The following is a 14,172-nucleotide window of genomic DNA, read 5'->3' on the forward strand; positions in this document are numbered from 1 at the left end:
GGATAATTCTCTGATTTCTCAGTTGCATAGTCAGTACTGCACAACACAAAATTTCATTATCTCTTAATTGTTGTGTTATTTCCAACTTTACTCCAAGTTAACTCTCGTGTAGCAAAGTGTAGAAAAACTGCTGGGGATAGCCGGCTCCCATAACTGCCTGATGGATTTTTTTTTTGGGGGGTAAAGATTTTGACAGCGACAGTTGAGGATTTATACACAATTGTTATTTGATTCTATGTCAAACAATTTACTAACTTAATTTGAAACCAGGTACAAATGACTAGGGACTGAAAAAAAAAATTTCCGTTGAATAATTAGACTTACGACATTTATTGCATTCAACATAGAAAGAACGCACTCCTTACACAGATTGGAGTTGAGATTGTGTGGGAGAACCAAAGTTGATTGCCAGGAATGAAAGGATATTGGGACATACATGTGTATATCTGGCAACCCCTGTAGATTTTGCAGGGGCAGATGACATCATCACCAAATTGGCAAAGGAGAGAACCTACGCTAGGATCAAGGTTATCAAACGCACTCTCTGACCCAGTTTTGATTATTACTAGTTTCTATATATACAAAGTAGCAAAAGGCATTCACAAGTGATTGTTGTTTTGACTTTACAATATCAAGAATAAGAGGCAGCCAATTACTGCTGTGGTTTCTCTGAACAAAACGGTATCACTTTGCACTCTCAAAACAATGGAACTAATGTGATTGACAGGAAGTTATGAAAGGTTCCTGTTTTCCTATCCCTACCGAAGCAAATGGGAAAAATTATACTGCATTCTTAGATTAAGTTAAGAGCAAGAAAGACATCTTAACTCTCTTGTAAATCAATATCAGTTGCATGGAACTGACCATTTAGTTTGAGTTTATACAAAAACCAAAATAAACACACAAGAATAGCTATCAATTAATGAGCTACAAGTGCAGTAAGAAAATATAAAAATGGCACAAAGCTAATTTGACTTGAAATATTTCTCCTGTATTCAAACATCTCCAATGTGCATCTCCCTCAAACAGAACCTAGACATAAAAAAATCACTCAATTTGACTAGAAAAAGATGAAATTTTAAATATTTTGTAAATCCCTTTAACTTATAATGACTCGTTTTTCAATTGCTCCACGGTGTACCAGTTTGGAACGATCTCCTAGTATTACTAGACCACATGAATTCATATAACAACACTGGCCTACTATTGTCCGTATTAGCTTACAATTTTATAATATTATCTTGATTAAAGATTTCTTTTAGAAAATTGCTCCCTCGTCAGAAAAAACAACACTACAAACAGTTTAAAGGTGTGTATGCATACATAAAGATTTAAAGTCATCTTACCTCCTTGATTGACAGAGCTGTCGGACCTTTCGCCTTCCACCGACACCGCAAAACCCCTTCTACTTTTGACATTTAAGCTTATCACACTAAAAGTTTTCTTTCAAATCTGCTGTCAAAACGGAACATTTCCACACAGTCGTGCAGGAAAAATAAGACGAGGCGTAGGAAAAATTCGATGCCTCCAAACCTGAAAACTTATGCAGAAATTAAAAAGATCCTTTCTTTTTTATCCACCATCCTAATACAGGAAGATGTCTGAACACTACTATTGATATCCTGTTTTATCCAAATCTGTCGACTAGAACGAAGCAAAGACAACTAAATCGCCTCTCCGCTCGTACTCAGAGCCCGCGTTACCCTTATCCAGCGCCCGTTCCGCTGGATAAGGGTAATGCGGGCTCTGAGAACGTGATTGCCGCCATTTTTTAAATGAAGAATCTGGGTACTAGGAGTCCAGGATCAGGAATCGGAAGACCTTAGATAACATAGTCTCCTTCGCAGCCGTTATTAGTGTCGTCACGCTACGCTCCGTGAGGAGGAGCGTTGCGTGGACTCTGGGGACGAGATTGGGGTACAAGCGCAAAGATCAACCAATCACCAACCCTTGCTCGGTGAAAGGAAAATTAAGAAAAATGCCCTCTGTTACAAAAAATCAGCCTTAAATAATTGTGCTCTCTGTATTACCAGGAGCCGATGATCATGGGCTCCTGGTATTACATTGTTGATGGGGAGGTTGATGCATATGCATTAAAAATATATATAACTTTAGAAAAGATGAGGAACTACGTCCATACGATAAGCAGATTTCTATAAATGCTATCAAAAAAATTGGAGCTCCGCTTTTAGGCTTGGCTAAATATATATATATTATTCTTTTCAAAATAAATGAAGAGCGGCATACTACGACTCATTAGCTAAGAAAGCTAAGAAACTTTTGGACATTTCTGAATAACTGGTCTTTCAATGTTCGTTGACAAAAAATACAAGTTTGGTAGCTGCAAATCCCCATTCAAACCGACGCTTAGCGCAAAAGATGTTAAATGAGTTAATTTACATGAAAATAATACGGTGGACTAACCCGGAAGTGACTTATTGTTCGAGGAATTCTTCGGCGTTTTATCACGTTGAGTGACTTATTTCAGCATACATGATCAGTTTAAGAACTCGCTGGCAAGACTTGTTCCTCAATGTTAAACAGTATGTTATTGGCTTTTCAAATTAAAAGGGGACAGCAGAGCGTGAGTAGCTCTTGTCTGCTGTTTGTCAGGCCAATTTATATCAATGATAGCTTGATATGAAAATCGTAAATGAGCGGGTACCTTGTTTGTGGTGGTATTTCGTTAAGGCAAGTTCTCAAAATTAAATGGTTGTTTTTGTCTTAAGGGAGAAAGTACTTTTCCGTGCAGGGCATTCTCATTATTCGGGGAAGATCGTGTAACCAGGCAACAGATTCGCACGGATAAGACGTGAAGAATGTTCACAATTATACGTTTTAAAATGCAAATTACTTCTGTTCTGACGAGCTTAAAACGTCAATGATATAACATTGAAAGACGGAGATCTTTTAACAAAACTCGTTTGTCAGATACCTGATGAGGATTAGAATGACGGGATAATATCGCCATCAGCTGTTAGCGGGCATCAGCCAGTTCTAACGAAAGGAAACCGGCAAGGTAAGTCTTAAATGCACAAGGAAGACTTGACAATTTATTTATATGAGTAAGCACAATTTAAATGACGAGTTCTTGAGTAATAAATATAGTGATCAGCAAACCGGATCCATGCCAAACAGAATAATGATAACTAGGATCAATGCAGTTTGATAAATTTTGAGTTCCGATCAGTACTGGGAATTCTGCACTGCTGTCTGTTAAGAGCAGTCCCTTTGAGCCGACGTCAACGCTTATTTCGAAATTTATTTTCCATCAACACCTGCGTGTTCATTTCTAGAAAATATTGCCAACTTAGAATATATTTTGATCGAATTTAATACTGACTCAAAAATCACTCCTGTTGAACGCGCTTGTAGCGTTTACTCTAAATGGTAGACTTTAAGTCGCTTCCACAGCGCTACTAATGCCTTTTATAAATTTTTGTTGTTTTGGCGGGTTGGAATTTTCATTATTCTTAGTATCGAATTTAAATATTCAACCGCAGGTAGTAGACGTAAAACGGCTCTATTTTCTTTCAACAGAAAGATCTCTTCTCTGCTCATTTTTTTACCCGAGTTGGCGAAAACGATGAAAAGTTTACCTGCGAAAAATTAAGGTCAGCTGATTTTTTGCGCTTAATGAGTATTAAAAGACAAGGGAGGTAACTTTTTTTTGTGAATGAATGACTGAATGAAAAGCATGGTAGACAGATTAAGATCCATAAATATCGTCAATATAAACACGTATTTCTAATTCTTATCTACGAGCAGGTGGTTAACAAATTTTGTCAACTGATTAGTCGGTATACATTGTGTTTGTTGGCATAAGGTTGACATATCGTGTTTGATGGCGGCACGGAAAGAGTAACGTGGCAGTCGCATAATAGCACAGTAGGAAAACAGTGTTGCTTGTGCCTGTTATAATGTTTATTTTATCGGCGCCATTTCGTGCAGTGACAGCCAGTCTCTAGAAGTACAGGGAATCCAATCCAGGACTGTGAATATTAAGTGCCCGAAAGGAAATGCCCACCCACATGTCTATTCTTATGTTTAAAAAGAAACATCCCCTTAGAATTTTCTGGAATTAAGACTGACCGTGAAATTACCTTTTAATGGTGAAAAACAAAGCGTAAACTTGGCCTACTCTAAACACAGTAAACTTGAGCAATACCTTAAGGTGATGACCTATTTAATATAAAAATAGCATTAAGACGTAAATATTAACTGAAATTTTCAACATATTTGCAAAGAGATGTCATCAGCTGTCAGAATTTTGTTGATGATGTTAACCCGTTCCCAGTCCTCTCGCAAAACATGAAATGAACGTGTAAGTGCAGTTTTAAAGAAGTTAAATTGTTAAATAACGCGATTATTTATTGTTTTTTGGACCTGAGGAAAACGCGGCGACTGCTCGTAGTCATTACCGACTATTAAATCCGATCGCAGCATTTTATGTCACTGACCGGCAGTTCTCGGTATGTCCGTTTTTTTCCCGGACGTTTGTAAATCATTTTCAAGTTGTCTTTGGACGTTTGTTCAAAACGAGGTATTGTGTTACGGTTTATTTAAAGTAATATTGTTCCAATTTTTTTTTACATGAAATGGGTGATTAGCTCCCACGCTCGAATTTTTGTTGTTATTGTAAGTTGTTACGACTCAGTTGCTGTCATTATTGTCTACACCGACAATAGAGAAACCCACCCGATCAGCAGCGCATCCAGACCTTTAGGCAAGGTACCCTCCCCTCCCTTCCAACGCTTGAATTGCTTCTGTTTGTGAACAACCCTTGGTTTTGGCCCTCCCTTAAATCCGCCAAGCCTCCACGGTTGATTATATCTTTGTTTACAGTGTTGAATTGCTTGGTAATGTTAGAAAAAAAAAAAAACCTCTCTTAAGATCGGGCCGATAGATAGATACTTTTTTGACATACTTTGCAGCCAGAGGCTGAATTACGTATATACATATATAGGGCCGGGGGAGGATGTTTTACGTGTTAGATATTAAAGCTCACGGGACACTCTTAAATACTGTTGTCTTCGTGACGCACGCGGTACGGCACAAGACGTAAGTTGACGGAGATATGAAAGATTAAAATTGTTTCCGTTTGATTGATTCCCACTAGACAACCTTGTCATCCTGTAAAATTTCCTTGTTTTGAGTGCTTTCGAGTGCATTCGATACATCACAACAGGTTTTATTCATTCATTACTCTGTTTTCTGCCTACCTCAGTGTTGGGAACATGAAATCTTTGTAGCTCTCCCCAAAATCTCTGTAGCTTTATCAGTTTGCCAAAAACATTGGACATTTATTGCTACTTTAATCTGCAACTTTATATTCTAAACAAGGAGAGGGTAAGTAGTTAGCATATAAAATGAATGGAGTCAGTTCAGTTACGTACAGACTGAACCTGTTTCAGAAACAGGTGAAAACATTGTATATACTACATTTGCATAGCTCCTGGATGGTATATTGAACCATTTAAGAGATTTTAGGTCCTATATTAAACGCAACAACTGATGGAAGTTTATTTGATTATTTTGATCCTGCTACTACAGTATGGGACGCCAAATGTGTGAAAAAAGATCATTTTCCTCGTGATAAATCGTTCCTTGATATATATGTTGCAACTCGTGATAAAAAACATTATTTCGTTTGATATATAGGTCACAACTTGTGATATATAATGTTCACTCGTGATAGAGATTATGATTTTCAACCGTGATATAGATTACTCAATGTCCGTGATATATGTTATAAAAGAAGACTGGGTACCACTTGAGAGGTCCTGGAAACGAGGATGAGTGGATTCCTGGTACAAATGAGGCAAACATGGCGGACGCTAATGACAACATCGAGACTTTTCTCCGCAATATACCCAGCCAAATAGCAGAAGCTCGTCGCCAAATGTTTTGTAATAATGTCAATGTAATCGAATTCATCCAGCGACGTCTAGAAGACAGTGTCTTGCTGCTGAATATACTCTACCAACGTTGCGTTGATGACCAGCTAAAGAACGATCTCAATACTTTGATTACCGAACTGCATTTTTGGTATCAACGTTATGAAAATCTGTGGATGAGATATGGAAACGCCTCTTCCCAGCTGCGTTTTTCTTGTCCAAGAGAAGGAAGTGGCGACAGAGGAAGGCCGCGATATCGCCTTCCGGAAAACGCCATACTTGACCTGCATCGGATTCATCGCAGATGGAGACACGTTGCAGAGAGCGTGGGAGTTAGCTATAGGACATTACAGGCTGCGCACGCATCATATCAAACATCTGGCATGGTGAAACGAGACAGAAAAAAGACTTTGATACACGCAGAACACCGTGGAAATTGGTTCCAAAACTGTCAAAATAATCCTTAAGAGGGGAGGCGAACGGTTTAGGGAGGAGGGAAAAACTGCTGTAAAAACAAGGAAGGAGGAATATAATTGGATTAAAAACGGGGAGGTGGGATATTTACTGCCTGTTCCCGGGAGTTTCCCCTCCCTGAATTGCCAAATACCACGACCGTCTTTGTCAGTGCTTTCATTAAGTATAAAATACTTCTGTTGGCTTACCAAGGTAACATTTTCAATGCCCTGTGTAATATCAGCTAGTCTTAAGCTACACAGTTCCATGGCCGATGCATCCGGATTAATAGCCATTCTACAGTCACGACATATTCCTACCCAAAGCAACGATAATTATTAGGACAACTGTGCTCCTGAACATAAAAAAAGAAAAGGTTTCTAAACAGTAATGATCAGAATAATATTAAATGCCGACGAGTTCGAACCACGGCCGCACCTATACTCAGGATCATAGAATTTCAGAGAAGAAGGTTAGACCATCAAGTGGTTCGGGTGACAACGTTGAAATCTTTATGGCGGTCCCGTCTCCAATTTGGAGATGTAAAAAACAAAAACAAAAAAACACTGTAATGAGCACTGGATATGACCACTCTCAGTGCCAGCGATTAGTCTGAAGGCTTCTGAGGAAATGAGACCACAAAATTGTGTAACAGTCAGAGTTCAGTTTATTTGAGAGAACAGCTGTACGCACAAATCACGTAGCTTTCCACAGATTAGTAGCCAAGGCTATAAATAGTATCCATAACAATAATAACTAGAATGGCGTTTAAAGTTGGGTTTCAGGAAAATAAGCATGTTGGTTTCATTCACGGAAAAAAGTTAAATTCGTGATAAACATTTTAATTAAATTAACGAACACCAAAAACAGGCTGGTTAAAATGCGAGTTTCTTCTTGCACTGTATATGGTAATTTTTTCCGACTTACGGCTTTCCACTCAGTTTGAAAATAAGATACAACTTTTTTGACCTTCCCCTATCATGATTAAGCAAAACTACGTTGCCTTACCAGAGCCAACAGGTACAAACATGCCCGTACGTCTTAGAATAGTCTTCGAAAGCGCCTTGTTAATACCGCGGTCAGACTTGCGCGATTTCCCTTTGGCATGGCTCGACAAAGGTTCTGGAACATGGCATCGTTGGGAACCTCTTCGCCATCCAATGCCCAAAGAGGAGCGATTAGCTGGACAGATGGTCATGCCCGAAATGTCACAAGATGTAGTGAAAATTGATGCCCGCGCTAAAATTAAGTCGATCTCCGACTCAACATCACTTACGCCGACAGACTGTGTGTGTGCTGAGATGCTTTTGCCACATGAAAGCAACGGGAGGATGAGGGCAATTTTTTCTTTTGCTCGAATTCGTTTATCTTGGAAGCATTATGTCCCCCAGCTAACCTCTGAAAAGAGCAATTGACATCCATTTCATATGTGCTATCTGGAAGGACAATGTGACTGCGCGGTCATCTGTTTGTTTAAAAACTTTTGAATGACTGGACGGTCATTATATCATTAGGATTGGTTTCGCCTTATCAAATTTGTTTTTCTTTTCTGTTGAGCGCTCCTTGTGTCTCCTTCCTATTATTTGATTACTACTTTCCTTCTCTTAATTTTTACATTTGTTTCTTTCCTTTATTTCTTCCTTCGTTTGCTTGTCGCTTTCTTTCTTTCTTTCTTTCTTTCTTCCCTACTATTGTTCGGGCTGCTTGTCTGTCGGTCGGTGTGTCTTTCTTTCTTAATCCTCTCTCGTTCTTTTTGGCTTTCCGGTCCATTTGTTTTTAAGAATTTTATTTCACAAAGAGTGTCTTTTTTAACAAACCAAAATTATTTCCTTATCCGCAAAACTCGTGTAACACCTTAAGGAACATTGGTAACCGAGCCTTCCTTGTAAGGCGTGTGATATGTCATTGCGTGACATGCAAATGATATGCATGGATTGAAGAACTCAAAACGACAGTGTCACTCAGTGGTCAAAAATCTCGCTCAATGGTCATTGTTTTAAATGATGAAACAAGCTCAGTTGTACGTTACAGAAAGATAGCAGCTATGGTGTGTTTGAAAACCGTCAACAATAGCGCCGATGTTTCTACAAGAGCCATCCAGGTATTGCTCAGATAGTTGTTGATTTCGTAAACAATGTTAGAGGGAAGATGGTAATTTTGGAGAGGAAGGAGGAATGAAAAGCAATCTACAGCCACTGTTTTTACAAGGTAAACTTGTGATGTTGACTTTATAATCAAATACGGTGCTAAGCACCAAGATTTGCTTGGAATATTGGCTTCGATAACAGGAACTCTAATCTGCTCTAATTGGATTATTTGTATTTGTTGACAAGTGAAGGGTTAAAGCAAAAGGACAAACAGGACCCTAATGGGTGCACGTGCTTGCGGCTACAAGTGTTACACCACGTGCACCTTAATATCACTATACAGCATTGTCACGCACGTATCCAGATAGTGTATATTTAAAATATAGAACAACAACAACAACAACAACAACACTTTATTGAAGCAGACAGTTACAAGGTGGTTATATACCTACCCGCAAATAGCTGAAGCTAGTCGAGGCGGGTAGGTATGTCTATACTAAACTAAATAAAAATAAATTTGGTGTTTACAAATTGACTTAAATAAAAGTTAAATAAGTAGTAAACAAATAAGTGACGCAAAAAGGATTCGCTAGCTGATAGAAATTAAAGGATTGTTACAAATGTACAAGCTTTTGAAGTAAATTTCATATGGAGTTTTCAACGTAGTACCGAACAATAAACACGAGAAACAGCAATGATGAATTTTAAAAGTAATGACACTCAGATCGTGACTATATTCAGCGATCGATGTTTGCATTAATTACTCAAGCGGCGATTGTTATGTGCTTCATTTCAATGGAAAACAATACACCGTATTCACAAATCGTGGACGCGCGGGAAAAACTGGCACTAGGCATCAAAACGAGGCGTTTTGGGATGAACAAAAATAAATCATTTTCCTGTGCTGTGCAAGCTCACAGGGAGACTATTCAGCGGATAAGCTCTTTGATAGCAAGTTTTTCAGATCCGAGCAAGAGAGCTTTAGTGTTTCTTGGCTTCTCTCTTGTAGCAATTTCAAATGCAAAGTAGACATTCAAGGAAACAAAGCGGTTTGATTTTTTGTTTCCGAAGGATTCAACCTTCGAGCTGAATGGCTAGAGAAAGTGCAAATGGATACAGATACTACAAAGGTTTCTTGCCTGAATAAGGAACTGTGTGATCTGTAAAAGAGCGACTAGAGAATACTACATTGTGGCTAAGAAATACTAGAAGTTTAACGTCGGTTCAGTAGAAATCATTACCTGAAGATTTGCATATATAATTTGTCGGAAGATGATTTTCAATGACGTGCATCAATCTTTGCCATGCATGATTTCTTTTATCTCGAGGAAGATCGCCTAAAATCCACAAACCATTCAAGTCTAAGCCCACCTCTCGCTTCCCTTTAAACTATTCTTCCAGTACTTTCTCTTTTTCTCCTTTTGCTTTCGTTTTTCAAGGCATTAAAATTGTTCACACCAATAAGGTTGGCTTCTCTTGCAGATTTTCGAAGGTTTTGTGCTCGGAACTTCCGACTAGTAGTAATCATGGAACCCTAGTTTGAATTGCGTCCTTTTGTAGATTCATTTTCGTTCCTTCAAGCCTTTGTAGAAGAATCATGCTAGAAAGAAGATCTTTACAACCTCCTTTTGTATTCCCTGTAGACATTGCGCTCAAAGGTTTGAAACAAAAACTCTAGCTGATTTGTTCTTATGAGTATCTATTTTGCATTTGAGATTGCTACAAGAAGCAAACCAATAAATAAGAAACACTAGAACTCCTGTTGACTCCCGTATTTCAGGATATAATCAATATCAACCACTTTCCAAGAATCGTTCGCTTGCAGTGTTGGAGTCAAAACTTTCCAATCTGTGAGTAAATAAGCGACACTGGGCAAGTGAAATTGCAATTTGCATGATTTGAAATGACAGCTTTAGTTTTACCGACGGTTTACGGAAATAATCTGAAGATAAAACCTTATCCTAGCAATACAAACGAGGCTGGGTTTCTCAAAGATTAAAATACTGACTCTGATCAGATTCTTCCTTTTCTTTCGCTTAAATTGCGCGAAGCTTTTGTCGCATTGATGTACTTTGTTAAATGACAAACAATATATGATGATATCAAAGTGTTCCCTTTAGCCAAGTGGATTTGAATTATGAAAGTACTTTTCAGCCATCAAAAACACGATATTTTGATTCTATTCCACTGACAGAAATAAGCCACCTGAAGACGTTCCTCTCAAACCAATCTAAATCTGAATTTTACGATTCCCCAGGCTATCTGGATAGACCTTTCTCACTCGGCGGCCATATTGAGTATCTGGAGAATAAAAAGCTTTGTATATGCACGGCTAGCATCGCACTGAATTCGCGTGTGGGCGAGCCTAGCCGTGCAATAACAAAGCTTTTTATTAGCGTCTGAATCCGGTTTCGGATGACGCGACCTGTCAGGACACCAATGTTGCCGATAAGTTCTAAACTTTGATTTAGTAACACAACTGGTTACAATATAAAACATGGCACTAATTAGAGGGAAAGTTGTTTTCAAACCTGTTAAGAGCAGAGCCTATAAACTGCCACAACCTTTGCCGACAGACTGCGAGCATTGGCAAATCCCATGGAATACAGACTATTTTCACTGATCAGAGCATAATCAGGAACCATCATAGCAACCGTACGGAAAAGAACCTGAAAAGATAATATCGATATTTAGCAATTATTCACTGATGCCAAGGAGTATAGTGGTGGATATCTACCTCTGTTTAGTGACACTAAGGTGAATAACGTTTCAGGATATACCAAACCAGTGGATAACCAGTGAGAAGCAGGGATGTCGCAGTGCTGAGAGCACTCACTCTTGCACCTCCCACCAATGTGGCTCAGGTTCGATTCCTAGACTCGGCGTCATATTTGGGTTGAGTTTGTTGTTGGTTCTCGTCCTTTCTCCGAGAGATTTTTCTCTAGATATTTCAGTATTCCCCTCTTCTCAAAAACCAACACTTTTAAATTTCCAATTCGATCTGGAAAGTGTCCCCAATTAGTGCTCTGCGCTAAAAACATTGACACTTACATAAAGTGATGTATTTATTTTATTTTTTGGATAACCAACCCCAATGATTCATTCATTTCAGACCATTTTTGAAAAAACTCGCGCGCGAAATCCAAGACGATGCCGGGAGGTGAATACTATCCGGATTTTACTAGTTTTAATAACTCGTATGCTAGCTGCACTATTGCTGCAAGTTGTATTCTAAAGATTTCTATTGTAAATCAGTTGTAAAAATTACTGATCTAAGGCAATCGTATGAAATGACATTCCATATCACGTGACACTTTCACGTCCCTAAGCGTTGCAACCCCAAAGTCCACGAAAGGTGTTTTTTCCTTTGCTCGTGTTTTCTACGTACCTTTAGATTATCAGGAAGTTCAGCTCGCCCAGCGTACCCTGGGTTCATGGTGATAAAGATGGTGCAAGATGTATCAAGAGAGATTTCTGTTTCTTCAAACATAAACTTGTCGACTTGCTCTATAACGGCCCGCTGGATGGTCAAGATTTGTTGAGCTACAACAGACAGCACCTGGGAAATACACAACAGAAATACCTAGGATAAAGTACTTCATTGATAAAAAGTTTTGGTAAAGGTATGTAGCAAAACCTTTACATACAAGGTTTGTAATTGCACGAACGCGTATGTAGTTCCGTGTGACATGGTGCTCTTGCACGCATAATCAGTTTTTGAGGAGCTTGAGCAAAGATGGCACAGTGGTGAGAGCACTCGCCTCCCACTAATGTGGCGTTCGATTCTCGGACTCGCAGAGACGTTTTTCTCGGAGTTCTCTGCCCTCCTTATGACTTCAATGCTACTGGGAAAGAGCTATTCCCTTCTATTTAAAGAAAGTAACAACATTCAAGTCAAACTGTACCTCAATGACTTCAGTTTTAACATAAGCAATTAAGTTGGTTGAGTTTGTACTTTGAGAAAATTCAACACACAGGATGTTAAAATTTATTTGCTGCTGCTCCAGAAAATATTCTAATATTCTTTTTTTAAAAAGTGAAAAAAAAAAAGATTAAAATCTTTCTAATTTCCAAAAGGTGATCCCACAAACCACTAGAGATCGTCAATTCGCAAAAGAAACTCCGTAGAAAAGTTCACGTCATACAATTCATTCACTGACACTAACGTGTACCTAGGGTTCATAATACACAGGTTTCCTAGCCTCGTGTTCAAAATGCACAGGGAAGCTAACCTCCAGTTCAATCCTGTTGAATTCATCAAACAGGCCCAGGTCCCTGATTGCGCAAGCCCTTTGAAAAACTTGCCCATGGCTTTATAGTCCAGTCCGTCTGAACAGTTGAACACAACACACTGCAGGGTAATCAGACATGATTTAGTTCATTTGCAAGAATGAAATTTTAATATATTATTTCTTATTCACTAACTATTTTTGAGTTCCCAGGATTCCTATTGGTTAAAAACTAGATAAATTCCAAGGTAGTTCAAAAACAATTATTTTAAAGTACCAACATTTTCCAGAAATTGTGGTCAGAAGTTTCAGTTTGGTAATATGGTCCAAATGTCTGCTTCTACTATGAAAAAGAAATTTTCAACCACTAGAAACCACAGCTACATTCCTGAATATTTGAAACTAGATATATTATAACGATGATATTGTATGGAGAGATGGCGTGGCATGGCCAATTACACATGTCCAGGTTTTGCAACAGGTTCAAGTTTTCCCTAACCACAACTAAGATGGATTTTGAGTCAGGGTAGTCAAATCCTTTACCATGCATTGTAAATACCCAATTGGTAAGCTGATCATGAGATAAGTTGGGATTTTTAAAGATATTTATGTATAGTTTTCAATGTTTATTTCATTCATTTATATATTGTCTCCAATTAAACGCTTCAAATATAACATTGTTATATTCAATTAGTCCCCCAAAGTCCAACCCCTCCGGGCCATTAGCGGGGCGGAAACAAGCAAAGGACGGGATTGCTGGGTCAGGAAGAAGGATAGCGTGGGTATAACCCACATGACTGTTCAGGCACCTCACGAGAATGGATACCAACCAGCCGGCACAGCAAGCTTACAACACCAGGGTTGTCGCTATAAGCGCCGGCTGGGAAAGAGGTCATCGCCGGCTGAATTTTGGGTGGCGAACACTCAGTAAAGGGTCAGCGAAATCTGCGAGCCAGCAAGCCATGCGAGCCACCGTGCGAGCTATGGCAGTCACGCGAGCCATGCGAGTCATAAAAAAAAGTAAAGTAAAGTAATTTATTTAGTGTCAAATACACAGGGGGTGGTTTCCCAGTCCCCCGAGCCACAGGCTCATGATATAAGTGTTTGACAGTATAAAAAAAAGATAATAACTACTAATTAAATTAAAAAGTAACATCTAAATATAAATAAATAAAAATAAATCGGGTCAGAGGCAATTGCTGCATTGACAGCCGTTAAAATTTAACTTAGTTAAAAGTCTCCGAAAGGATGATGCATTAGGTGCGTTTTTTACAGCAGATGGCAACTGGTTCCAGATGTGTGAGATCATGTACGCATATGAGCCATAAAGGAATCTACTAGCCACAGTACAAATTTTAAGAATTATTATTTGTTTTATTTACATTCGCATGAGAACATTTTTTTCTTTGTTTTTTTCGTTTTTGTTATTTGGAGAAAATTTTGTCTATTCAAAATCGCCAAAGATGAACAAAAAAATAAAAACAATACGCAAAAATTTATTAAGGT

This window comes from Pavona decussata, unplaced genomic scaffold (genome assembly GCF_977016875.1).
Source record: "Pavona decussata unplaced genomic scaffold, jaPavDecu1.1 SCAFFOLD_122, whole genome shotgun sequence".
Taxonomy (NCBI): Eukaryota; Metazoa; Cnidaria; class Anthozoa; order Scleractinia; family Agariciidae; genus Pavona; species Pavona decussata.